General features: G+C 57.9%; 3 long non-coding RNA genes across 45 annotated transcripts; 2 read left to right on the forward strand and 1 right to left on the reverse strand.

Moving 5' to 3' along the window:
• The first annotated feature begins 287 nt into the window (after positions 1 to 287).
• Positions 288 to 1,091, forward strand: LOC120890643 (uncharacterized). The gene is made up of 2 exons (XR_013427515.1): positions 288 to 728; positions 851 to 1,091. It is a non-coding gene; the product is annotated as an uncharacterized LOC120890643 (long non-coding RNA).
• LOC144367899 (uncharacterized) lies at positions 1,085 to 24,806 on the reverse strand. Of its 30 annotated transcripts, none has more exons than XR_013427494.1 (11): positions 24,033 to 24,803; positions 23,545 to 23,771; positions 21,290 to 21,754; positions 18,715 to 18,745; positions 16,234 to 18,245; positions 11,915 to 14,564; positions 11,607 to 11,808; positions 11,081 to 11,250; positions 10,634 to 10,817; positions 10,136 to 10,545; positions 1,085 to 2,989 (listed from the first exon to the last, which is right to left on the reverse strand). It is a non-coding gene; the product is annotated as an uncharacterized LOC144367899 (long non-coding RNA). The 30 variants fall into 30 exon arrangements; XR_013427495.1 differs by having other exon boundaries at positions 16,234 to 18,248; XR_013427493.1 differs by adding an exon at positions 14,953 to 15,477 and having other exon boundaries at positions 18,715 to 21,754; positions 24,033 to 24,800.
• LOC120890640 (uncharacterized) lies at positions 6,606 to 17,916 on the forward strand. Of its 14 annotated transcripts, none has more exons than XR_013427512.1 (8): positions 6,609 to 6,911; positions 7,767 to 8,148; positions 8,449 to 8,520; positions 9,718 to 9,842; positions 10,160 to 10,385; positions 11,114 to 11,835; positions 12,035 to 15,332; positions 15,417 to 17,916. It is a non-coding gene; the product is annotated as an uncharacterized LOC120890640 (long non-coding RNA). The 14 variants fall into 14 exon arrangements; XR_005734977.2 differs by having other exon boundaries at positions 7,767 to 7,963; positions 10,157 to 10,385; XR_005734976.2 differs by having other exon boundaries at positions 6,610 to 6,911; positions 7,767 to 7,963.
• Positions 24,807 to 26,140: the final 1,334 nt, after the last annotated feature.

The following is a 26,140-nucleotide window of genomic DNA, read 5'->3' on the forward strand; positions in this document are numbered from 1 at the left end:
CCCAGTCTGGCCTTGAATTCCCAGGCTCAAGTGAGCCTCGTGTCTTAGCCTCCTGAGCAGCTGGAATTACAGATGCTTGCCACTGTGCTGGGCTAGGAAAAAAACAAACAAAAGCAAAACAAAACAAAACAACAAAAAAAACACCCAAACATTTTTTAAATGAATGTAACAACTTTAGGAATGATTTTTTAAATTATTAAGTTTATAAAACTGAATTTTGGTGCCATTTATAATCTTAGCCAATGAAACATGTTTAAAGCCTTTAAATTGCACTTGTACACCGAATATGTTCATTTTCTTTTTAAAAGAAAGCTGCCTTAGGAAAACTTCCTCAGGCATTTGAATCTTTTTTTAGAATTCTAATGACTTCTAAGTATGGCGAGCTTAAGTTCTCAGAACGATTTTCATACCCTTGGCAAATGTCGTAGGCTTTTGTAAAGGCCTCTGGTCCCAAGACGGAGTCACCTAGGTCAAACCCTAACAAAATCAAGTCAGGACTGGGGCTGTGGCTCAGTGGCAGAGCGCTTGCCTGGCATGTGTGAGGCACTGGGTTCGATTCTCAGCACCGCATACAAATAAATAAAATAAAGCCCATTGACAACTAAGAAGATGTTTTAAAAAAAATCAAGCCAGGATCCCTCATGGCAGCCACGGGCGTGATCACAGGAAATCTCTGCGTGCCCACCTGTTGACGGGCCACAGGACCTATCAAAGGCTCCACATTTCAGGTAAGCTCGCACAGGGACACCTGCCCACTATTGCTGTCCTCAACAAGCCAGCTCCTGCAGAGACCCCTCCACCACTGACTTTTGTTGCAAAACAGCTCACCTGGCTTTCTCTGTATTTTCAGGAAGCCCCGAGGATACGCCTGTCATCCAACAGACCACGCTGAGCCAGGTGGGGGTCTCCTGCTATCCCAGATTCCTGGTTCTGATTTTCTTCTTAGGTTCACAATTTTGACTTAAAAAAAAACCCCAATTCTGAATCCATCAAGAACTCGTCTCTGTATTTCAAATTAAAACCTGAAGAATGGCCTGTTATTCCCATAGACCATGTTCTTTTAAATAATTACAAATAGCAAAAATTTCAAACCTGTGTTCATTATTTTTTTTAATTAAAAATTTGTTTTAGTTGTAGATGGACACAATACCTTTATTTGATCTGCTTCTTTTTATGTGCTGGGGATTGAACCCAGGGCTTCACATGGGCTCGGCAAGTGCCCTACCCCTGAGCCACAGCCCAGCCCTTATTTTTCAATGTTATTTTTTTGTGATGCTGGGGATTGATCCCAGAGCCTTGTGTGTGCTCGGCAAGGGCTCTACCTGACCCACACCCCCAGCCCTGCGTTCATTATTTCTTAACACAAATGTGTAACTGCGATGTGTGGATTCTCCTAAAACACGCGGATCTGCCAAGCAACGATGTCACTCCAAGTACATTTTGGGGTTGCCTTTTAAACCACTTTTGAGGTCCCCATGTCTTGGCCAGGATCTTGATGGGGCTTGAGCCCTATTTTTAGTTACTGAAGCCGGATTTCTTGTAATCTGCAAAGGGGGTGGTTACACAGCCCAGGTGCCCTGAGTTCACCCTGCGAATTCCCCATTTCTCAGTGAAGGTTTAGGGTGACGAGATGCTCTCCCAAGTGGCTTTACCTCGTCTGTGGATTCAACAGACGGATTCCCTGCTTGATTCTATTCTGAATTCTGTTCAAAGATTTCCTATCTGTTGGGGGCCACCTGCTTGTAGGAGCTTAAATGACAGTCAGCTAAGTCTCCCTAGATTTTGTCTGGCTTCTGGGGACAGATCTAATGATTTTATAGGGACAAGGAGTCAGAATACAGCTTTGAGAGCTGGGGCACGGGTGGGGCTGAGGCACAGGTGGATTTGGGGGCGGGGCCTTCTTGCCCACCCAGGTCTTGTCTTGGGACCACCAGGCTAAAGAAGACCCTCCCTGCCACAGCTCTCTTGCCTGGATTGTCGTCACCAGCTGAACATGCCTCACGTAGGCATATAGATACAAGACGCCCAGTCACACTTGAATTTCAGATAACACTAAGTTCCCCAGGTCCCAAATACTACGTGGGGGCTCAGAGAAGCACTGACTGTTTATCTAAATGCACATTTTAGCTGGGCACCCTGTGGTTATGGGCAACCGTATTTATTGGTGACCATGATTGTCATTTAGCGTTTTCGCCGTGAGCCCGCGTGGATTCAGCCCGTCTCTGACCTGCTCACCCTGTATCCCTGGTGCCCAGGGAAGGGTCGGCCCATGGCCGGTGCCCTCTGGGTGAACAGACGGGAGAGTGAATTCAGGACCCGAGGGAGGGACCAACATGGACGGGTGCTACAGGGGGCAGCTTTGCCTCTTCCCAGCAGAGTTCTCCACCACTGGGGACGTGACTGGGGAATGCTGCCTCTGGAAGATTCTAAGGCTCAAAAAGTGAAACCCCAAGTGTGGCAGTTTGGCAAGCCGACCTTGAAGGGGCCACCTGGGGACCAAGGTCACTTGGACACGCCCCCCTCAGGCTCCCTTCCTTCCCAGGACAGAAGGGAGAAGCGGGCTTTCTCTGAATTATTGCCCTTATCTCCTTAAAGATGCTTCCCCCAGTGGGAGGTGATTGTCATGAACCCCCTCCCAGGCACCCATCCGTCAGAGAGTGACAGAAAAGGAGACCAACAGGGACGTGGCCTCCTGCCCTCTGCAGCCTCTGGTGAAGTCCAGAGTCCAGGGCCTCTTCTGAGGACTGCTGCCCGTGAGACTTCGGTGGGCAACGTCACAGTCTTCATTGGCCACCATTTCTTCCCCCATGTGCCCCGGGTCCCCATTCCTTTCTGAAGCCGAGGGAGCTGTCCAACTTCAACTCCTGGCCTTTCCTTGAGTCTCATGTTTTGTGCGGCTCCTGTGCACAGGGGCGGGCGATACCCTGAGCTCCTTTTCTCCTGTCCATCTGCCTGTGGTCAGTTTGTTTCCTAGACTTGGATGTGGAACCTGCAGAGGGGAAAAGGAAGAGCCTCAGTCGGGCGCCGTGGCGTATGCCTGTAATCCCAGCGGCTCAGGAGGCTGAGGCAGGAGGATCGTGAGCTCAAAACCAGCCTCAGCCATGGCGAGGCGCTAAGCAACTCAGGGAGACCCTGTCTCTAAACAAAATACAAAATAGGGCTGGGGATGTGGCTCAGTGGCCAAGTGCCCTGAGTTCAGTCCCCAGTACCCTCCCCCTCCTGGATAAAAGGAAGGGCCTCTTTGTCTGTACAGGGGCACCAGCCACCCTGGGCATTTCTGGCTCAGACTGGTTCTTCCTCATGTGGGGATGTCCCTGGTGGCCTCCTAGCGGAGTGTGATCCCACGTTTTCTTGGGGCTGTCTGGACCTGGGCTGGGCTTCGCCCCACGGAGGCCCAGCCTGGACGAGGCTGTCTCCGGATGCAGGTTGGGATGGGGGAGTGCCCTGGCCCCGGAGGCTGAGGGGCCTCTAGGCACCGACATTCCATCTGAGCCTCCACCCGAGGTCAGGAGGTGGCCACTGGAGCGAAGCCAGGCGTGTCCCTAGCCCTGTGGTGTCCCACCATGACCCCCCCCACTGTGTCTGCTCTGGGTGTGGTCCTGGGGAGCCGGGAGAGAACACAGGGGCCACGTGGTCGGCAGGACGTGCTGTCTCTGGGTCAGGAGGACGGCCTTTGCCCCAGGTCCTCATGGGCTCTGGAGAGGGACCCTGGAGACTCCGTGGAGCCAGGCCACCCAGAGCCACCCTGTTCTCTGGCCAGGGCTTGGGGTGGACACCTGGGCTGCAGCTGAGGGGCAGCAGCAGGGCCTGGATGCACAGGGCCCCGGGAGGGGTGGCCGCCTCAGTCCCTGCTCTGCAGAGCAGACTGTGCTCCGATGTGGCCACTCTCCCGACACACACACGCACACGCAAACACGCCTGCGCCCACCCACCGACAGCTGCATGAACACCTGTGCACACACCTGAGCACACGCCCCAGGTGTGCAGGCTCAGTCTCCCCCTCCTGCCAGTTCCCACGCTCTGAGGCCACCTGGCCTGTTCAGTCCAGGAAGGGAGCGTCCTGCAGACGGCCAGCCTTTTGTACCCCCAGCAGGGCGAGCCTCACCCAGAGCGGCAGAGGGGTGTGTGTGTGTGTGTGTGTGTGGCCCTCCTCCAACCAGCCTAGGTTTTCTGGCTGCCGCCCTGCAAAGGAGACCGGCCAGAGGCAGACCACGGGACGGGATGCACGGGGGTGACGGGACCTTGTGAGGCACAGGGCGGCCCCCAGGGTGTGCGGCTCAGAGGGCGGCCAGGGGCTCGGTGTCCACGGAGGGAAAGGGCCTGGGCCTCTCGGCAAGGGAGGAGGCGCCGGGTGGGCAGGGCTGGCGGTGAGGTGGTCTCTGGGACAGCTCTGTCCTGGGCCTGGGGCGTCTTTACTGATGGACTGTCCCTCATGAGTGTGGATTTCCCTTTACAAGAGCCTTCTGGCCCCAGGACCTGTGCTCCAGGGGTGCAGCTCAGTCACCTTGGTGTCCCTTACACCTGCACCCCACACCTACACGTGAACACACACACGAAAAGCAAAACTGTCAACCTCCCACGCCCGCACCCCCCCACGGGGCCACACTTGGGCCAACACAGGTGCACGTGGCCATGCACCTGGCTCCTGCCATCTCCCACGCAAAGATAGAGTCACACACTGGTACTGGAGAGGGGTGAGTCTGGGTACTGGACAGGGGGCTGAGTCTGGGTACTGGAGAGGGGTGAGTCTGGGTACTGGAGAGGGGCTGAGTCTGGGTACTGGAGAGGGGCTGAGTCTGGGTATGGAGAGGGGACTGAGTCTGGGTATGGAGAGGGGCTGAGTCTGGGTATGGAGAGGGGTGAGTCTGGGTATGGAGAGGGGTGAGTCTGGGTACAGGAGAGGGGCTGAGTCTGGGTACAGGAGAGGGGCTGAGTCTGGGTACTGGAGAGGGGTGAGTCTGGGTATGGAGAGGGGCTGAGTCTGGGTATGGAGAGGGGCTGAGTCTGGGTATGGAGAGGGGCTGAGTCTGGGTATGGAGAGGGGCTGAGTCTGGGTACTGGAGAGAGGTGAGTCTGGGTATGGAGAGGGGCTGAGTCTGGGTATGGAGAGGGGTGAGTCTGGGTACTGGAGAGGGGCTGAGTCTGGGTACTGGACAGGGGTGAGTCTGGGTACGGGGCTGAGTCTGGGTACGGAGAAGGGCTGAGTCTGGGTATGGAGAGGGGTGAGTCTGGGTACGGAGAAGGGCTGAGTCTAGGTACTGGAGAGGGGTGAGTCTGGGTACTGGAGAGGGGTGAGTCTGGGTATGGAGAGGGGCTGAGTCTGGGTACTGGAGAGGGGTGAGTCTGGGTATGGAGAGGGGCTGAGTCTGGGTACTGGAGAGGGGCTGAGTCTGGGTACTGGAGAGGGGTGAGTCTGGGTATGGAGAGGGGCTGAGTCTGGGTACTGGAGAGGGGTGAGTCTGGGTATGGAGAGGGGCTGAGTCTGGGTACTGGAGAGGGGTGAGTCTGGGTATGGAGAGGGGCTGAGTCTGGGTACGGAGAGGGGCTGAGTCTGGGTACTGGAGAGGGGCTGAGTCTGGGTACGGAGAAGGGCTGAGTCTAGGTACTGGAGAGGGGCTGAGTCTGGGTATGGAGAGGGGCTGAGTCTGGGTATGGAGAGGGCTGAGTCTGGGTATGGAGAGGGGTGAGTCTGGGTACTGGAGAGGGGCTGAGTCTGGGTACTGGAGAGGGGCTGAGTCTGGGTATGGAGAGGGGCTGAGTCTGGGTACGGAGAGGGGCTGAGTCTGGGTACGGAGAGGGGCTGAGTCTGGGTATGGAGAGGGCTGAGTCTGGGTATGGAGAGGGGTGAGTCTGGGTACTGGAGAGGGCTGAGTCTGGGTACTGGAGAGGGGTGAGTCTGGGTATGGAGCGGGGCTGAGTCTGGGTACTGGAGAGGGACTGAGTCTGGGTACTGGAGAGGGGCTGAGTCTGGGTACGGAGAGGGGCTGAGTCTGGGAAAGGCCGCAGCCAGCTCTGGCCAGGCCCGCTCTCCCCACTCCTGTGCTGCCAGGGGTCTCTGCTGTCCCCTGTGCTGCCCCTGTCCCTTGCCAGGCTGCCACTGTCACGTGTCTCTCAGCCGATGGTGTCTGGGGCAGCAGGACACTGCAGGGGGCAGGTGGGGCATGGAGGGTCTCCTGATGGGATGGGCTGGGCTGCCTCGGCCCCAGGTCCGGCTGCAGCAACACGATTCTGCTCTCCGCCCGGTGGGAAGGAGGCGCCATGGGGAAAGGAGGACCCAGTGTACTGTTCACTGATCCCAGAGAGAGAACGTGGGGGCTCAAGGGACAGGGTTTGGACATTTTGTTGCTCACACGCCCCTCTTTGGGGGCGGCAGGGACAACCTGGAGGGCTGCACCGACCCCACCAGCAGGAGAACTATCCACAGAGCAGGCGGCACGACCTCTGTGACCTCTGTGCGTGTGGCTGTCCTCACAGCCAAGGCCATTCTGCCCCTGAAGACGGGGGTGAGGGAAGGGGCCGGTCCCTCCTGCTGCCTAACAGGGTCCTGGGAGTCCTCTCCTCGCCTTCAGGAACTGACGGCGTTTACCCGACACACCACCTGCCTGTCCCTCAGTCTCGTGCCACCCCATGTCCCCTGCGGAGCTCTTCAGGCACCCTGCCACCACATCACAGCAGCCACACCAAGGGCAGGCGCCACCCGCGCCAGTCACTAAAATAGCAGAGGAAACGCGGCGCCAGGAGGGAGGAAAGGAAGTCCCCGCTGGTAGCACCGACCCGGAGCCCGGGAGGCTGTGTCCCTGTGCGCCTTGTCAGGCAGACGCGTCCTCTGTCCCCAAGACCACACACACTCTGCCTTGGGCAGTGGTGACCGTCTCCAGTGCCATCTGTTTGGGGATGCCACCTTTCTCATGGTAAGCCGTGGTGAGGGGGACAGAACTGGGGCTGGGACCTGAGGCCATCCCCACGTCCACCGTCCTGTCCCGTGGGGAGGTAGGTGGGCCGTCCAGAGGGCCGCATGTCCAGGGAGGAGGGAAAGCACTGGACGGAGGGAAGGAGCTCCCTGTGGAACTGGCCGTGTCTCTCAGGGGCTCGGCGCGGAGCCTGCCGTCCTGCTATCGCGACCATGCTGGGGACCCGCGGAGAGCTGTCTCTGTAACCCGGTGGCTGCCCCCTGGGGAGGGCCAGTTCTTGTCGAAGTGAACCCAGGGACTGCAGAGTCATTCAGCTCCTGCTGCGCTGGGTGGCAGCTGGAGAGTCCACGCTGTGCCCTGGTCTTGCGCCCGCTGAGGTGTGGCGTGGCTGTGACATGAGATCCCTGGCCCTTGTGGGTGCCCTCCGTGGCGCTAGGCCGGATGAGTCCCTTCGTAGCTGCCGTCTGATGGGCTTTGGCTGGGACCACCTGCATCAAGCCGTGTCCCCAAGTCAGCGCCTCGAGGGAGTCTCTCTGCCCTCGCTGCAGGGGGTCGGCCGTGTTGGGTACACTCCTCCGTGGCATCAGTCATCGTGGGTGGTGCTGAGAGCAGGCGACACGGTTCCTGATGGCAGCAGGGACACTGGGCACCCTGGCGGGCAGTCCCAGCCCGTCAGAGCCCCCCCCCCCATCTCTCCACCCGCATCTTCAATCTGTCAGGAGGCCGAGGGGCCATTTCCTGTGCTGGGCTCCCTCAGGTCTTGTCACTTCCTGGAAACGGGAGGGCGACGGGCAGTCGTGTGCCACACCGTGTGACACTGTGGTTGGACCCAGCGCCACCTGTCTTCCCCGTCAGGCCTGCCGTTGTCCTCCACCCACGTCCTCTGGATGGCCGGTGTGCGTGCCGTCAGTGGCCTTCGTGAGCAGTGACCGCCCATTCCTGGTCCTTCTGCAGCCTGCGGAGCCTCCGTCCGCCACCAGGGGACCCGACGGCTCTCCACGCCGGGCTCTCCTCCTGCTGACCCATCAGTGCGGGGGTGACCTGAGGTGGAGGTGTGGCTCCTGGCATTTCGTCCCCTCCTGCTCCTGTGTGGCGGGCCCAGGCGCTGCTGCGGTCCTCGGCTGGAGATGAGGGGTCTCCGTTCCTGGCTGTCGGAGCTGCCCGCCCACGGTGGCTGCCAGCTGAGCTGTCCCCGGTCGTGGGGCCCTGGCTGCTTGCTGTAGCCATCCACAGATGGGTCGGTGGCCATGACCTCGACTGGGGTGTCCTTGGTGACGGGCTCTGTGGGCCAAGTTCCTCCACCCGCTTCCTAACTGTGACCAAAGTCTACTGGGGGTCTGTGTCCTTCCACCCACTGCCATAAGCCCCATCTGTGGTGTGCCACCCGGGACGCGGCTTGAGTGGCCTTTTACTCCGCACTGAGCCGGGGGGACTCAGGTCTCCCACACGGGCTCCTCGCTGGACCCCTGAGGTCGCACAGCCATCTGCCCTGGCTCTTCAAGGTCACCTCCTTTTCTTTGCTTCCTTTGATTCGCAGCCACACAGAGGAACCCAGATCCCGTCGTCCTACTTCAAGACCCGTCCCCAGGCGTCCAGAGTGACGTGGGCGGTAAGCCCAGCAGGTTTCCACGGGTCTCGTGTCCCCAGGGCTCGGGCCTGTTTTGCTGTCCATTTGTCCTGATTAATGCCTCAGTGTGCCAGCCGGTCCAGTCCCCCGCTGTCCCCTCCTACACAAATTACACAGGGGTCGCAGTCACTGGGCCCACGGGGGACGAAGGCCCCCCATAACCCAGCAGCTCCACAGAGTGCTGCGTTTGCCTCTGGGTGACGGGAAGAGGACACGCCCGCTGTCTGTCACCCGAGGCCTCACCCTGATCTAACTCACCCGACCAGACGACACCCCAGCACCTCTCTGATAAGCGGGGGCCTGCCCCTGGTCGGGTTCACGCCCCGTCCTCTTCCTTGCGGGTGAGTCAAGCGCGTGGGCGCAGCCTCCCTGAGCCCTGGCAGACGCAGAGGGGACCGAGTGTCACCTGCAGGACGGGGTGGCTTTTCCAGTGGAGGTGGGGACTGGTTCCCGGATCTGGTGCTACCTCACAGGGACACGCGGTGGGGCTCTGGAGGCATCCCTGAGGGGACATTGTCCACTGTTGGCTTCCGCCGTGGAGGCAGAGGGGACTCTCAGGGCCGTGTCCCTGCCAAGGAGGGGGTCAGCGAGGTCTGGTGCGGTCGGGGTTCCCCGCGGGGCGCTGTGGCTGTGTTACTTAATCCCCTGTAACCCACTGTCACCCGCCGGTTCCGTCTGCTTTCTTGCGGCCCCAGGGGACGTGCCAGGACCACGGGTGGGGTGAACTGGGGTCACTGTAGCCAGTGCGTGCATGGTCTCCCTCATCTCTGGTGGCCACTGCGGAGCGGATGTGTCTGGGGGTGACTCTTCCTCTAGCCCCTGTCCCTTCTTGGGAGGGAAGGCCTGAAGCCTCCTGTCCCTTGGCCACGGTTTCCATGACAGTTGGGGGTGGCATCAGGTCGTCTGTCTGTTTTCCTTTGATCCGTGCCTGCGCCCACCTCTGTCTCCTGGACACTGGAGGGGTCCTCCCAGTTTGGCTTTGGTTTGTGGACTCGTGTTCGCTGCCACCATCTCTCCGTCTCCACCTCTGCTGCTCACTGGAGGGGCGGCCCTCTCGCGGGATATGGCTGGTCCAGGGCACCCTCGGTGGACAGAGCCACAGTGTCCCTCATCCCAGCCGTGGACGTTAGTGTCCGGCCCTGGGAAGGCCTCCACACAGAGGGCGTGTTTTGTCCCCAGTTCCCGCGATGGCTCTGCCGTTCTTCCCGAGAGGCCCGGGAGCCTCGGGGCGCGGGGGGAGCCTCTGAATTCGGTCAGAGTGTGCGTGGAGAAGCAGCCAGAACAGAGGGGTTGCCGTGAAGCGGGTGAGCACCACGGAGGCCAACGGAGACGATTCTATGCCACTTAGCCTTGTCCCCTCTGCTCCGGGTCCCGGGGTTAGGAGCTGGGAGACGCGGCCCCCGGGGTTTGTAAGTGCCTCTCTGGGGCGGGAAGCGGGTCTGGACCTCCGGTCCTCCTGCTGGCCTTCCACTTTTGGCTGGTTACAGGACTGGCTTCCTTTCTGTCTCCCTCCTCCCCCTCGGCCTCCGAGTCCCTGGACCTAGAGGACTCCTTGGGTGGCCCACCCCCGAGGGTCCCAGTTTCCACCATCACCAACCTCCTAATGGGTGCCCCTCAGCAGAGGCCCGCCAGGATCCGTCGACGTCTGTCTGCGGGTTCCACGTGCGGAGACGGCTCGCCCTTGCGCATCCGAAGGGACCCACCATCCGTGCAGGGACCTGCCATCAACCCTGAGCCCGTTCCTCCTCCTGGCCGGCAGCCACCAAGAAGGTGGGACCCCTCACGGGATCGGGGAAGACCCAACCCTCTGTGTGGAACCTTCCAGATTCTTCTTTGAGCAGAAAACCGTGAGCTGGGGCGTGGGCAGCGCGGTGGACAGTCGGCAGGGCCCCCAGGGGCTGCAGGCTGGGCTGGCTCTGGGGAACAGCCGAGGCTTTGAGGGGAGCCACATGAGATGGCCGTCTTTATGGGTCAAAATCGTCCAGTGCTGACAGCCCAACGTCCCTGCTGAGAGTGGAAGGGATTTGGGAAACGGCAGGGGCCAGGAGGGCTCTGAAGTGGGTCCTGTGAGCCTTGTGTGGGGGGCGCCCTGTACCTTGCTAAGTGTCCCCGGCTGAGTCCAATCGTTTCCCCACGACTTTCCACTCTTCCTCAAACTCTCACTGGGCAGGGGTCCGGGGAGATTCCCAACAGGAGGCAGACCTCAACTCAGACCACGAGGGTCCTCCATGTGGTCACAGGCGGGAATTGAGGGCAGGTCAAAGCGAAGCATAGATGATCTTATCAAGAGAAAGGAAGGAGGTGTGGGAGCGCACGCCTGTCATCCCAGCAACCTGGGGAGGCTGAGGCAGGAGGGGCACAAGTTGGAGGCCAGCCTCAGCAACTCAGCAAGGCCCCATCTCAAAATAAAAAAAAATAAAAAGGGCCGGGGAAATGAGTCAGTGGTAGCGCACCCCCGGGTTCCATCCCCAGAGATATGATCTGGGAGGGTATTTCCCGTTGTCCTTTGTGTTGGTCACTTGGCATGCTAATCCTCACCTACCTCGGGTTGTTTCTTCTCTGCTTTTGGTGACAGATCTCTGTTGATTTACTGGGCTGGGGTTAGTGTTTCTGCTACGTGAAGCTCAACACGCTCCACACAGGGATGAAGCCTCACACCCTGAAGTCACCGTCACAGAAGACTCTCTCTGTTGAACGTCAGCTTGCTGGGACCTGTCAGGTCAGGAGAGAGGTCATTCATGGGCCTGAAGGTAAGGTCCAACAATTGATTTCGTGTCTTGCTCATGATCACAGTATGGGGAAGTGGCACGTACACCCGGGGCTTCACACCACGGCCACTCTGGCTTTGTCCCACCCGTCCTGTCCACTATCCTGTCTTCCGTCCTACCGAGAAACCAAGCACAAAACCACCCAGGTGTAGCGGCTTCTTTGGGTCTTCATTTTCCCAGGAAAGCTCCTGTGTCATCACACCTCCTACTAAATATGCTGCGTGCTATTCTCTTGTTAACCCCCGACCCCTGACCGAGTTACAGATGAGGAAACAGGCTCAGAGAGGGGAAGTAACCTGCCTGAGAACACACAGCCAGAAGCAGCAGAGCTGGGATTTGGACCCAGGTCCACCTGGCTCGTCTGCTCCACTTCAGCCTCCCTACAGGACCTGGATGTGGACGGAACCAGCCTACGTGGAATGTTCCGCACAGCACCCAGCAAGCACCACGTGATCCATAAACGCACGATGCTCTTCCTCGCTTGCTTTCCTCGAGTTTCTCTCTGAGCAGAGATCGTAACCCCCAGCAGGTTAGATAAGCGACCTCATTCCTGCACTGGCCCCGTCCCTCCAGTCACTCAGCCCTGGACCCTCATCTTCCAACCCCACCTGAGGGTTCTGGCAGGCACAGCCCACCCTCCTCCTGGTGGCCCTGGACGGGTGCCTCCCCGGGGGCTGCGTCCCCTCTGCTTCCTGGGCTCCGGCTCCTCTCTGTGGTTTTTTCTGTAGGTGCCCGTGGAGGACGGCACCCGGTGCCACCAGCCAGGACCCTGGAGCCTGCAGGCCCTGGAGATCTTCAGCGCATGCTCTCGGAGCCCGTCTCCCGCGTGGGGCTCCCGGCGGGGCGTGTCCTGCCCCCCGCCCGCCCCCCGCCCACCCGCAGCAGCCTTACAGGGCCCTTTAGTTCTCCCCCTTTGCCACTCGGCTGTGATTTGCAGGTGAGTGGCCCTGTGGACACAGGGCTGTGACCACTGCTCAGGGAAAGGAAGGGACACATCCCAGTGGAGGTGACGTTTGACAAGTGGCTAGCCTGTCCACAGGAGGGGGGTGAGGACAGAAAGGAAGGGCCAGTGGACAGAGGAGACCCCCGAGCAACTTGAAGCCTGGGGGTGCTCTCGGCGGGACTGAAGGAGAGGGGGATGGGAGGCGGGCCACACTGCGGGGGACCCCGACACCTGCCAGGGGCCAGAGGACAGGGTGCAGCTGCAGGCAGCTCACAGCCTGTGGGGTCCTCAGATAGGGGTCAGGAAGGCGGGGAGGCTGGGCGGGGGTCAGGGCTCATGCCCTGGGTGGGAAGAGAGCGCAGGCCGTCTGTAAGCTCCCGCCCCCAGAACTCTGACAGCCCTTGTCCTGAGGAGCCGAGGCTCTAGGTACCCAGGTTAAGCGATTCCACCAGTTTAACGGTTGAGTGTCTCCCTCGCCCCCTGTTTTTTGATAAGAGGATTGACCTCGGGGGCACTCGACCACTGAGCCCCATCCCCAGTCCTATTTTGTACTTAGAGACGGGCCTCACTGGGCTTGACCGGGTTTTCTTCTGCAGGACTGGACACCCCAGGTCCCCCTCAGGTGAACTTTACTGGGGTCCGAGTCCCTGCAGCCCTTTCCTCCTGAGCTTCTCAAAGCCTGAGCAGTGGCAAGCTCAGGAGCCCGCGATCCGCGCGTGCCGAGGGGCCTGGTGGCTCGGAGCCTGTCATTTGGAGAGTCTATAATCAATTTCAGGAAAGGTGGCGGGCGGAAGGCAGGGGCAGGCTGGAGGCATGCACCAGAGCCCACCCTGCCCCCACCCGTGCCCACTCCCCGCGGGCTGGTACCAACGAGGAGCGAGTTCAGGGATGACGGGCTGCTGATTGGCTGCAAGAGAGGATGCGCTGGGTGGGGGCTGGGGCGTTGTGGGCCTGTTCCAGGGCTGGGACGGCAAAGGCAAGGGAACAGCGGCACATTCACAGAGCATGTCACACAAGGTGGCAGATGGAAGATGGAGCGTTTCAGTTCGTGTTTGAAACTGGACCATGTTGACGCAGTCCCCTGGCTGCTGTGTGGTCACGATGACATAAAAATAGGGGTCGGCTGGCTTGTTCTAGAAATGGCCAGATGGTTAAGAAACGTCGGCCTTGTGGACCAAGCTACGTGGTCACCTTTAGGGCAGATACAGAGGCGTTGCACAGGAGCACGAAGCTTGGCGCCTAATTGGATGACAAAGTAACGCGCCCCTTATGGCGCCTTAAAACTGCGACACTTGGCCATGGATGGGTAAACAAAGTGTGTGTGCAGACTAGAAAACTCTTTAGCCTTTCGAAGGAAGGGAATCTTGCTACAATGTGAATGAACCCTGAGGACACTTGTGCTACGAGAAATAGTCACAAATAGACCAATGGTGCTACATGGGGAGCCTGGAGCAGTCAAGTTCAAGAATGGCGGTGACGGGGAGAAGGGGGTGGTAGAAGTTGAAGGGCCCAGATAGATTTTTTTTTTGCCAGATAGATGGATGGACCGTGGCCGTGGGTGCACGGCATCGAACCTGGTGCCACTGAACTGCACACTTGACAATGGTGACCATGGAACATTCGTTACCTGTATTTTATCACAGTTTTTAACAAAGCACGTTCCTTGCTGTGACATGATGGCTGTGCACTGGTAAGAAACCAAGAGGCTGCCCAAGGGGGACACGCCTGTGTCAACTCCTAGCTGTGCCACGGTGGCCTGCAGTGAGCTGAGCAGTCACACAAAGCCACGGCAGCCCGCGTCTGGGTCACTGTACTGAACTTTGCCAGGGCAGCCGAAGGCAGCCACCGCCAAAATGCCACCAGTGCGGGTGGCCGAGTCCTGACAGCGCTTAACCTGCAGACGCTGAAACTGCGTTCCACGTCATCGTCACGTGCTGTGAAGTCCTCGTTGGGTTTCCCGACCCCTAAACAGGACATTTCTCCATCATGTACGTGGCCAGCGGCTTCCTTGGAGAGCTGGTGTTTGGTGGCTGGCTTGGGGCCTGCTGGCTGTGGGTGAGAATTCCAGCCACCTGGGAGGCCACCGGCCTGACGTGTCTCTAGAGGAGGACAGACATCCTGGTCTACACCTCGGGCCACGTCAGCTCCTGAGAGAGGAACTGGGGCGATCTGGGGCAGGACAGGGCTTCGGGTGGCATCAGAGATGCCCGCTCAGCCGGTCACACCTGGATGCTGGGAGTAGACCCCCATGGGGCAGAGGTGACCTTCATTAGGGCTGTGGCTTTGGGTTCTCACTTTGGTCCCAACTGCCCCAGCTGCAAAACAGAGGCAGAGAAGACACACACGGTTCACGCTGAGGACCCTCCCATGGTGGCCGGGAAGGACACTCCAGACCAGCAGGCACCAGGTGGTCTGATCACGGTGAAGGACGGGGTGGGACACATTGGAGGTACTGGAGGGGTCACTTCCCAGTAGCCCCTGCCCATGTCACCAGACCTGCTGTTCCACCATCAGTGACTCCACTCTTCAAACGGTGACACATTTCCCGCTTTGTCACCTTCATGCTCTACCTGAACAATTACTCACTTCATATTTTACCTTTAACTCACTTTTTAGACTCAGGTTAGGAAGGAAAGTTTAGGTCACTGCTATAAATGGAAGACCAGTGTCATTTGCCCTAAATAGATTCCTATTAAAATCCACCTGGAGTAAGGCAGAGCTTCTGAATTAGAACCGTCGGCCCGGCAGAGGTTGGAGAGTCCGATCTGAACTTTCTTTGCTCGAGGGCCACGGACACGTGTTAAAGACAAGACTAAAACCAAGCCCAGGCTTCCTCTTCGCGGAGAACGGAACTCCCTGCGCCTCCTGCGCACCTCTGGGGTTCCACTGCCACCCCACGCTGAGGAACAATGGATTCAGCCATTGGCCTGCCTTGAACGTGTCAGCTGCCCGGGTCTGGGGGCTCTGAAGTGTTGTCAGAGCTGGATGCCCACAGCCAGTGACTCCCTGCTTCCTTCCCAGGGCGAGCTGGTGGGGCGAAGGAGGAGGGTCCCAGGAGGAACGGCTGAGTGGGGAGATGCTGGGTGGGTGGGCTGGGAGAGGCTGGGAGGAAGTGGGGTGCCCGTAGCAGCCGAGGACTGCTGAGTGTGGGGCATCTTCTTTTACAGCAAGCAGAAGCAAGCCCGCTCCTTTCCCACGTGTAGACGTGACCTTGTCCTCCATCTCTTGCTGCAAACCCCCCCCCCCAGGGACGGCGGGTAGAGAGGTCAGGACTCTGCATGTTTTGGTACAACCAGCAACAAAGCAGAGTTGCCCTGGCAACAGCCCGGCCCAGGGGGACCAGACCTCCCTGCGAGGGGAGGAAGGAGCAGGCCTTCCCGCAGGGACTTCCTCTGGCCCCAGAGCCCTGCAGAATTCCCGGGTGGCTTTCTCAGGGTGACTTCAGCTCCGCCTTCTCCCCCCACCCCTTTGACTCACAGCTGTACCCCAATCCAAGCACATTTGTCCTTTTACTTGGTCACACTTATTGAACCCTGGGGCCACATCCCAGGGCCACACCCCAGGGTTCAATAGGTGGGTGCTGTGCTGCCGCTGTGGTGGGTTCTGGGAGGGCTGGGAGCCCCTGTTCCTCCAGGCTAGGGTGTCCTGGGTACCCAGGGTGGGCTCGCCGCCCGATGTGCATAGAGGCCAATACCTTGGCACCAGGGTTATGCAAAAAGGAAAAGCTATCGAGCATGGTCGACGGGCAGGGGGAGGCCAGAGGTCGAGGAAAAGCAGCCCAACTGGGCCTCTCCAGGGGGTGGGGGATTCCCAGGGAGGACGGGGAGAAGCCGCTCCCTGGCTGGATGGAGGAGGGGTCCCAGGGTTCTCACGGGCAGGTGGAGAGGGTCACTGTCCCTCTTCACAGGTCGCAGGTTTGTTTTTGGGGGCAGTTGCCATGTTCTGACGCGGGGTTTTGAGCTTATGATGTGAACGGTCGCTGACCTGCCAAGCTGGCCTGGAGGGGACTCTGGAGGCTTTCCCTGAGAGTCAACTGAAGTACTTTATTTATGTCCAGGTGTGTCCAGGTGTGTCCAGGCCTTGCTGATTTCACCCTGTTACAGTTTCGTGGACGCTGGCAGAAGACACAGGACTCCTGCAGCCTCCTAGGTGCTGGGTTGGACCCTAGGACTCAGAGGAACATAGGGGCTCTGATTGGTGGGGACCCCGCTGCAGGTTCCAACCAGGTCCGCGTCCGAGCAGAGAGGGAGGCAGCGGACGGCGCCAGTGCCCTTGGAGCTGGGAAGGCTTCCCAGAGGCGGCGGCCTGACCTGGGTCCTGAGAGGCGAGTAGGAGTGTGCCAGGTGGAAGGTTCGCGAGGGGGCCGCCAGCAGAGGGCTGGGGTCTGTGGCCTGGGGTGTGAGCTGCCCAGGATGTTTGCAGAAGGAGGCCCAACACACTGGCCTCGGATCCAGGGTCCGGTTCACACAGCCACGTACTGATTCAGCCACAGACTCTGGGGAGAGAGGGGTGGGAGGGTGCCCAGGACGGAGGAGGGTGGGCGCCCCTGCCCTCAGGATGCGCCAGTTCTGCCCCTCATGGAGGAACAGTTGCCAAGAACGTGCAGGAAACTATCAAGAGAGGCTCTGGAGGGAGGGGGATGGGAGCTGGTGGTCCCATAGAGAATCCATCATTACAAAGACGATACAAGCTCCTTGTAAAAAATTCAGCAGTAAAGAACTACCTAAGGTTAAAGAGAGAAAAATAAAAAACAACTGCCCTTCTCCTCTTCTTCTCCCAAAGACTCTTCTACTTTGAACCACATCTTTCTAGTCCATCCCTCATAGATGTATAATCATAGGCATGTTCCCCTCCCCCAGAAAAATGGGATCCTACTGATATCATCTATTTTATTCTACCCCCTGATTTTATTCACTCTCATTATTCACTTGTTCAACAAACATTTCTTGAGCACCTACTATATGCCAGGCACCGTGTTGGGCGGCGGGACAGAGGCAGAGAACAAGGCAGGGAAGGAAGCTGCTCACGGTGCTCACTTAACAGAAAGGGACTCCAGGCCACGCAAATGGCGTGTGTCAACACGATCACAGGTAAGGAAGTAGGCAGGCTGCGTCACAGAGCAGACCTGCTCCAGAGAGGGTGGCCAGCGAAGGCTCTTTGGAAGAGGTGACATTGGAAGTGACACTGGGGGAGGGGGAGGAGAAGAGAAGCTTAAAAGGCCAAGAGACCAGCCTTGTAGGCGGAGGGAAGGGAAGGGGTCTGCCAACGCTAGCCCAACCCCAGTCTAATCAGGAGGGAGCGTCAGCCGAGCCCGGACTCCAGGTCTATGAAATGACTGGCAGGGGCTCCCCAGGAAGGTCAAGGTCACGCCATGCAAGACCGAGCAACTTCCAAGGCAAGAGAAACCAAAGGGACCCTATGACTGGGTCACACACACGATCTGGGATTTTCCTTCCCTAAAACCTCAGGACAGACGGTGCGGACCCCAGGAAAATCCATGATCTACTGCATCCACGTTGACTTCCTGCTTGTGATCACTGACTGCGTTTCCATAAGAGAGTCCCACTCACCCTGGGCGTGTGCACCTGGAAGTCATGGGAAAAGGCCTCGTGACCGCAACTTCATAGCAAGTGGTGTGGCTACCAATAAAATATATAATATACGAAATATGTGAGATATAACAATACGCACAATATAAATAAACTACATAGTGGCATAGAGGGAGAGGGGAGAGAAGGGGAGGAGGGGGAGGGGAGGGCAGAGTGAGGTGTCAGTATTGGGGAATCTGGGTGACGCCGAGGAAGGGCATCTGGAAATTCTTTGTATCGTTCTTGCAATTCTTCTGAAGTTACGTCAGTGAAAAATGTTCACGGTGAAGCCCAGGGTTGACCATCCTCTTGGTGGACGCCGCCGTCACTCACTCGCCTGTCCCCTGGTGGGGCTGTTCCGGCATCCGCACCCCCACTGAGCAGGACTGAGCAGGACGGGTCTTTCCACTGCTGGGTGAGAAGAGACCTTTGTCTTATGGGGCGTTTCACTTGTCAGCATCGGCGGCCGGGCTCCTCTCTCTCTGAGGCTGCGCCTGTGTGTTTTGCTTTGTGTCATCAGGGAAGGGAAGGCAGGGGGCTGGGGCCCTGCGCAGCTGGGGGGAGGAGCGGTCACAGGAGGGTGACCTCCTGGATTTGCCTACAGGAGTGATTCAGAGGGGACGGCACAGCCCACAGGGGGATGGAGTCCTTCAGAGAAAAAGGGATGTTACACTCTCCTAGGGCCACCTCAGCCGGTCCCCTGCCGACGGTCCCCTCCAGGGGCTGGAGGTGCTTGTGGTAGGGCATTGCCACATGCTCGAGGCCCTGGGTCCAACCTCAGCTCCACAGAAATAACCCACCCAGACACCAGAGGCTCCCAACTGCAGATTCGACCTTCAGCCCAGCTCCCCCCTGAGCCCTGGTCACCTCCACACACCTGCCTGGTCCACAGCTGTCCGTGATGGTTGCTGGGCAGGCAAGCCCGATTTGGCCAAAATGACAAAACAAAACAAACAAAAGCCATCATTTGGGATAAGTTTCTTTTTGACACTGGGCCTCAGTTTCCCCGACTGTACAAAGGTGACAATAACAGGGTCATCAGGGCTGCTCTTATAGGGTGGGGGTGAGGACTGCGTGAGAGAGTTTGTGTGAAGTGGGGTTCGCAACCAGGAGTGGTTTCTCCCCCGGGGGCCGCTGGGCAGTGTCTGGGGAGATTTTCGGTTGTCCAACTAGGAATGTCCTGGGTGTGTGGGCAGGTGCACGCCACTGCCATCCGGTGAGCAGAGGCCAGGGAGGCTGCTAACTGTCCCCCAATGCACGGGGCATCCCCAGACAAAGAAATACCCAACCCCAAACCTCAACAGTGCTGCGGCTGAGGAACCCCAGTGCCCGACGTGCAGGGCCCAGATTTCAAGTTCAACAGATTTGAACAATTTCCATTTCAACACTTCCTCCAGCTCCTGACCCCCCTCTGCTGTTTCTCCCACCTAAGAAGAAATCCTTCCATCTACCCAGATGTTTGAGGCAGCCATGTCCTACACGCATGACATATTTGCACATACGGTTGCAGGGGACATGCACCTCATATATATATATGCAAATAAGCGATCCTTGACTGTTTGCCCCGATCAGCCCACACTTGGCCAATCCTACCCATTTCCACTCTGCAAACATCCCGGATGCTTTGCTACCTGCCCTGCAGGCTTCCGCTTCCCTCCAGGTCCCCTTTAGCTCCCCTGGTCCCACACAGGGACCTCCTTTGTCAGCTCCACGCAGTGGCCAATTGTGACAGTTTGCAGGTGTAACAGATGAGGTCCCGCTCTTGCTCACCGCACCCCAATACACAAAGCAGGTCATGGCGTAAGCCCGCCTCCCCCCACGCTCTCCTCTCTCATACCGAGTGGCCCCTCCTGGGCCCTGTGCTTTCCTCGGTGCCCTTCTCTCCGGCCAGCCTGCTTTCCGTCCCCTTGGGAGACCTTTCCTGACCACCCGAGCTGGAGTTGCTCGACCACATCTGTCTGGTCGCCTGCCTCCCCTCACCCAGCCACCTGGAGAGTGGGCATCTTGTCTGGCTCACCAGGGACCTCCGATGCCTGGGGCCGTACCCGGCCCACAGGAGCAGCTCCAAGCTGATGACTGCCAAGCGGATTTGCAATTCCGAGGCTCGTCTCAACATGACTTTCACTGAGTTCTCACTCTCATTTACTTTTAAGGGCTTCTTGTTTATTAGGATAGTAACATTTTGTTTCTTGGTTTCTTACAAAATGTTTGCAGGAACAGAAGGCTTTTGGCTGATTCTGTGGGTGCCCAGCCCGGGCCACCTGGGCGGACTGCTCCAGCCTTGGGATATAAGTAGCAAAATCCCACTAATGGGCACTTAGGGCGGTCAATGCCAAGTGCCGCCTCCCAGGGAGGGCCATTCCCCGGCTTGGAATGCTGAGGAGCTGGACTCCAGATCCTTGCCCTGACTTAGCCAGTGGCATAAGCAGGTGACTTTTCGCATGTCCTTTTGCCTGAGCTGACTCAACGCACAAATTGGGGATAATGATGTTTGTCTTCGTCCCAGCAGCTCAGGGCTTTAAGCTTCTCAGGTGGAAGGCTTCGGGACTGGATCAACAGCTACCCTACTATTTAGAGAGTTCCCTCCCTGCACCGGGGCTCTGATGATCCCCATGGAGTAAGACATGGGGCTGCCTTCAGGAAGTTTATGGTCCAGAGAGGGACAGAAGCGTGTAGTCAGCAGGTGGCTAGGAAATGGCAAATATGTGCACAGGGCACAGGTGTTGTACCGGAAGTGGAAGGCTGCCTAGAGGGAGGGCAAGGAAGACTTCCCAGAGGAGAGGGCATCTGAGCAGGGTTCTGAGGAATGAATAGGAGTTCACCGACAGACAAGGGGGAGGGCAGTCACAGCAGAGGGAGGTACACGTGCAGAGGCCTGGAGGTAGCACCATGCGGGACATGGGAAGCCACAGTCTCTGGGATTCACGTCTGGCTGAGTCCAATCTTTGCATTAACTTCAGCCTGAGCCAAGGTGGTCTTGGCGGGCAGGAGGCCAAGATGTGATTTTGGGAGTATAAAGCAACCCTGGGGTGGGCTGGGAAGCAGCCAGTGAAGGAGTTAAGGAGCAGGTCCTCAGAGGACTTGCTAAGTGCCTTTCCTCTGTGCCACGCGGAAGGGGTGGCAGAAGGCTTACCCACAGCGTTCCCCGTCATGGGAGAAGACCCCTTCCTGGAGCAGAGAGACCACAGGGCTGGGGATCCCAGGGGCCGTGGAGGCAGGGGGCAGCGAGGGCAGGAGGTCTCACTTTCCCCGGCACCTCTTCCCTTGGTGCCTGGAGCTGCTAGGAGTCCTTATTTGAGGCCAGGATGTGTGTCACCAGGAGAGTGCGTTATGATCCATGAGCAATGTCTGCCGGAAGGGTCAGGGCCTCTGTGCTCTCTGCCCTCTCTGGCCTCGCCAGACTTTCAGCTTGCAGACGGGGAGCCAGAGGGCAGGGAGGGGACGTGACTTACCCTTCCTTCTCTCTTGGGTCTGAGCACAGCCCCTGTCACAGTGCGTCAGCACAGGTCTGCGGAATCGAGCTGCCCAGTTCTCCCAAGCATCAGTTTGGGGTTTTCTCCATCCATTAAAACTGTGTCTGTTGGACAAGTGTCTGTTGGAACATAAACTCTTGCATGTTTCCTGGGAGATTTTCTGCAAAGCAACGCCTCCCAGAGGAGACCGTGGGATCAGGCTGGCATCTGGGATGATGTGGCATGGAGGTTGGGAACAGACTGAGGCACCAAAAATATCAATTCAAAATACTAGGTACCCCAGCAGAGCCATGAACTTCAAGTCCAAAAGCCTTCAAGGGCCATTCAGTTCAATTCCTCTGGAACACAGCACAGAGCTGGGTTCCCATCATGGTGCTACCTCTGTCTAGCCGCAGGACTTTGGTCCAGTCAAGGAACCCCTCTGATTCCATTTGGCTTCCCCAACTACAAAAGAAGAGGATGCAATCTCTGTGTCACAGGATTAAATATGTAAGCAAACAGTCAGCCCAGTGTTTGATATGGAAAGTAGTCGTTTTCATTTTGCAAAAGAAAAGGGCAAAAAAAAAAAAAAAGCAAAGAAAGAAAAACAGCTCTAAGCCTAGACGGGCTGTCTTTCTAGCGGGTATTTGTTTAACAGACATATTTTACTGGCCTATTCTATACCTTCCAGAATATTCCACCCCTCCCTTCTTAAGTCTTCAGGCTGTGGACTTGTCTGTTTCACCAGTTCAGCGTGGGGTGCTCCGTGGACCCCAAGTCACTCATCACTTACTAGATAGGGCGCCAGTGTGGTCCACCAAGGTCTCTTTTAGTCTAGAGCAGAAGGATGGTGACAGTCTTTGGACCTTGCATGGGGAAGCCCGGTTTCTGCTGGCCCTGGGCAAGTTCCTTCCTTGCTGGGCCTCTTTCCCCACCGGTGACATGGGAATGCTCCTCTGGACCAGAGCTCTGGGGCCCTTGCGCCCTGGCTTGGAACCTGGAGCAGGGTCGGTGGTGGCTGCTGGGTCGGGGCGGGGGGGGGGGGGGTGAAATCACAAGGTGTGAGCGGGACTGGGCGAGGCGCCCCTGACCCGGCCCTGACCCGTGACGACAGAGAGCCGAGCAGGAGGATTACCTCGGGATTAGCGCGGATCCCAGCCCAGGGTGACGAAGGCGCGCGTCCCAGTCACCGTTCCGCGCGCCCCAGCGCCAAGGCCTGCGCCTCCGCCAATCACCGCCCGGCGCGGAAGAAACGCGGGAGGCCATTGGACGGCGTGGCCACACCGCCGGGTGTGTGAGTGGGGGTCCTCCAGCCACCGCTCCCGGGACCTGGAAGCGGGTGTGCGCCCTTGGTTCCCGCGGGCACCTGCGCTTCCCGGAGCGAGGTCCGGGAGCCCCAGAGGAGCGGCAGCCCGGCGCAGGGGTACTGTCTGGCCCTGGGTTCAAATCCCACCTGTGCCGTTTGCTTGCACAGGTTAGAGGCTAAGTCCCCAGTGTCCTCCCTTAATAATAAGCGTAGCGAGGCCGGGGCTGTGGCTCAGGGGCAGGGCGCTTGCCTGGCACGTGTGAGGCGCTGGGTTCGATCCACATACAAATTAATAGCAAATAAAGATACAATAATAACGGAGCGAGCACCTAGTAAGCGCAGAGCTGGGAACCCCAACGACTCTGGTCCTGCGTGGACCCACGTGGACGCCCCAGCCCCATGCGACCTAGGGAGACCCCCAGGAGCCCCGCACGTGCCTCCAAGGCTGAGGAGCGCGGTGGAGATCTTGAGTCCCGGGGCCTGCCTTCAGACCCCGCTCTGCCTTGCGCCAGCTGCTTACCTTGGGCAGGTGACTCTGGGGCGCAGTTTCTTTTTTTTTTTTTTTTCTTTTTTTTTTTTTCTGGGGCGCAGTTTCCTCCTCTAGAAAAACGGGGTTAATGAGCCAGGCGCCATGGGGCACGCCTGTAATCCCAGCCTGGCCAGTAGAGCGAGACCCTCAGCAACTTAGCGAGACCCTGTCTCAATAAATAAGATAAATAAATATAATATAAAGGACTGGGGATGTGCCCCTGCATTCGGTCGCCAGTGTGCACCCCCCCACACACACCAAAATGCGAATCCTAGTAGCCTTTAGGGAGACCTAACGTGTTGCTGAGACCTCACCGTGTAGTAGCCATTGATAAGCTGTGGAGCCCAGCTGGCTAGGTCGCCTTCTCTGAGTGGGTGGGGCTTAAAGGCAATTTAATGAGAACCTCTATTAACTACTTACTGTGGGTGATCCTTGCTAAATGCTTTACAAGGTTATTCGCTGGGTGCTCCATCAACAGCTCTGGGAGGGAGGCAGGCTCTCATTATCCCCGTTTTTGGATGAGGAAATGGGGGCCGGGAGAGATGAAGTCATTGTCCCGGGTTCCCACGGCTGGTAGGTGGCTTCCCGGGGATTTGGCTTTATCTTTCAGACCCACCATGGGACACTGCCTCCTCTTTATTCGGTCCCTGGGGATAAAGGTAGTGAAAGAACTGGAGAAGGGAGTTAACCTGGATCTGAATGAAGATGGGGGCCCCTGGAGAAAGAGCCATGGGAAATGGGGGAGGAAAAGGAGGAGGAGGGAGAGGGAGGGGGACGGGTGTGAACGGGAGCTGCCTCACACCCAGCTGTTACTGGAACTTTTCTCCCCATTTTGTGGGTGGGGTGACAGAGGCTCAGAGAGGTTAAGTACCTTTCTGGGAATCCCACAGCCAGCAGAGAGTACTCACGGAGGCGCCTTGGAACTCTCGTTTCTGTCCCCGGTGCTCAGGCCGCGCCTGGCATCCGGGCTGGGGCCTGGGCCTGAGTTTCTTCCAGTCCCTCCCAGATTCTCCCCTAATCCTTGCTATGTTGTCCTGGCTCAAGATCAAAGGTCCGAGAGAAAGATGAGCTGGTGCCGGGCCAGGCCTCGGGCAGGGGAGGCCACCCAGGGGACAGGTGAAGGGCTCACCTGGCAGGTGAGGAGCTAGGTGTGCCGTGAGCCTCAGTTGGAGCCGTGGACTTTGAGATTTCAGGGCCAGCTTCCCAACCCCTGGATCTCACAGGATTCCATGGAGATGGGGAGCCCGGCCCCTCGTTCCCAAGCCGGGAGGTCACGGCTCAGCGTCCCTCAGGTTCCCCAGCTGCTCCAGCACATGGTGGCACCTGGAGGCTGTCGATACACACTTGTTGTCTTATGGTTCCTGGGTCAGTTTCCAACTCGGGTCTCAGGGCCAGAATCTGAGCGTCGGCTGGGCCTCCTCCCTCTCCCTGGGGGACAGTCTGCCGCCTGGTGGTTTTCAGTTCCCGAGGGTGACCCCTTCTTTAGCACGGATCCCCGGCCTGCAGCCTCAGCGCCGGCAGTACCGCCTGTCTGTGACGCCCTCCTTGGTCACGGCTGGGGACAGTTCTCTGCTTTTGAAGGTTCCTGGGATTACACTGGGCTCTCTCGGATAATCCAGGGTCCACTCTTCTCAAGAACCTCGCCCTTCACCACATTGGCAAAGCTCCTCTTGCCCACTCACGGATCCCAGGGCTTAGGCCACGGGTGGGCCACTTCTCCGCCTAGGATGGAGAGGTCTGGCAATCTGCCAGCATCACACAGCCCCGAAGTAGCAGAGCCGGGAGTTGAGCCCCCGCCTCCCACCTCTGCTGCCTGGTTCTACTTCTGTTGGCTGGGGAAGGGCTCACTCAAAGGCCGCAGGAAGCTTCTGAATTAATGCTGTGTTTACAAACTGAGGTGTCTCAGAAGGTGCTCAATAGGTAAGACCAGTTAGGGGACAGGAAGGCCAAAGGCCCGCTGCAGGAGTCTGACCACCCAAGAGTTGCTGTTGCCCGTGGAATGTCTGCCCATCCACCAGGGCTGGCCAAAAGACAGGAACTTGCTTATGAAGGACAAGTGGCCCCTTGCGGATGCAAAAGGGTGGCCACTGGCTGGCCGGGGCCCCTTGGCTAGTGTCATCCGTTGGAGGTGGTTTAAATAGTCCTGCACACCTACCCAGCAGCCTCCGGGCTTCATCCCAGATTTGCATTTGGGGATAGAACCTTGACGTGAGCAAAAACCAAGAGAGAGGTGTCAGGGCCAGGGGGCTGATGGACAAGTAGGTCCCTTCCTTGATTCTGGCAATTTACTCTGGTAACACGCAGGGTCATGAAACCCTTGTCAAAGCAGTCCCTGTGTTTATTATGGGGTGTAGTTGAAACAGTTTGTATTTGTTAGGATACTTCTCAGCAGCTGCAAGTTACAGAAAACCCAATTCAACTAATCAGAGGAACTTACTGATTGAGGTTACTGCAAAGCCCTAGGCTGACCTTCAGGTACAGCTTGATCCAGTCGCTCCTCCATGCTCCGTTTTGCAGCCTTAATATTTGCTCCATTTTCAGTCAGATTTTCCTCTTGTGTTCCTAAGATGGCCCCAAGAAGCTTCTAGAACTCTGTTTGTAGATTCAAATGCAGGAAAAAAGAAAAAAGTTCACCTTCCTGGTGGCTCAAAAAAATTCTGGAATGGGGTCTTGTTGGCCCCACTTAGCCTGCCTCCTGCCCTGGGTCATCTGTCCACTGCCTGACTGGGCCTGGAGATACAGTACATGTGGACACCATGACTTGGGGACACACACACACACACACACACACACACACAAAGAAATTAAGGAAAAGAGAAAATGAAGGCCAAGTGGGGTGCAGCCAGGACAAATTAGCACCTAGAATTTAATAGTACAGACTTTCACCATGCTTCAGCTCCTCTGAGCCTCAGTTTCCTCATCTATAGATGAGAGTACTAATCCCAGTGACATGAAATTAAATGCGAGGAGGCTTTTAGAAGTGTGTGTAGACAGAAAGCAGTGGCCACTCCATCAC

Source organism: Ictidomys tridecemlineatus, chromosome 11 (genome assembly GCF_052094955.1).
Source record: "Ictidomys tridecemlineatus isolate mIctTri1 chromosome 11, mIctTri1.hap1, whole genome shotgun sequence".
In the NCBI taxonomy this organism is placed as follows: Eukaryota; Metazoa; Chordata; class Mammalia; order Rodentia; family Sciuridae; genus Ictidomys; species Ictidomys tridecemlineatus.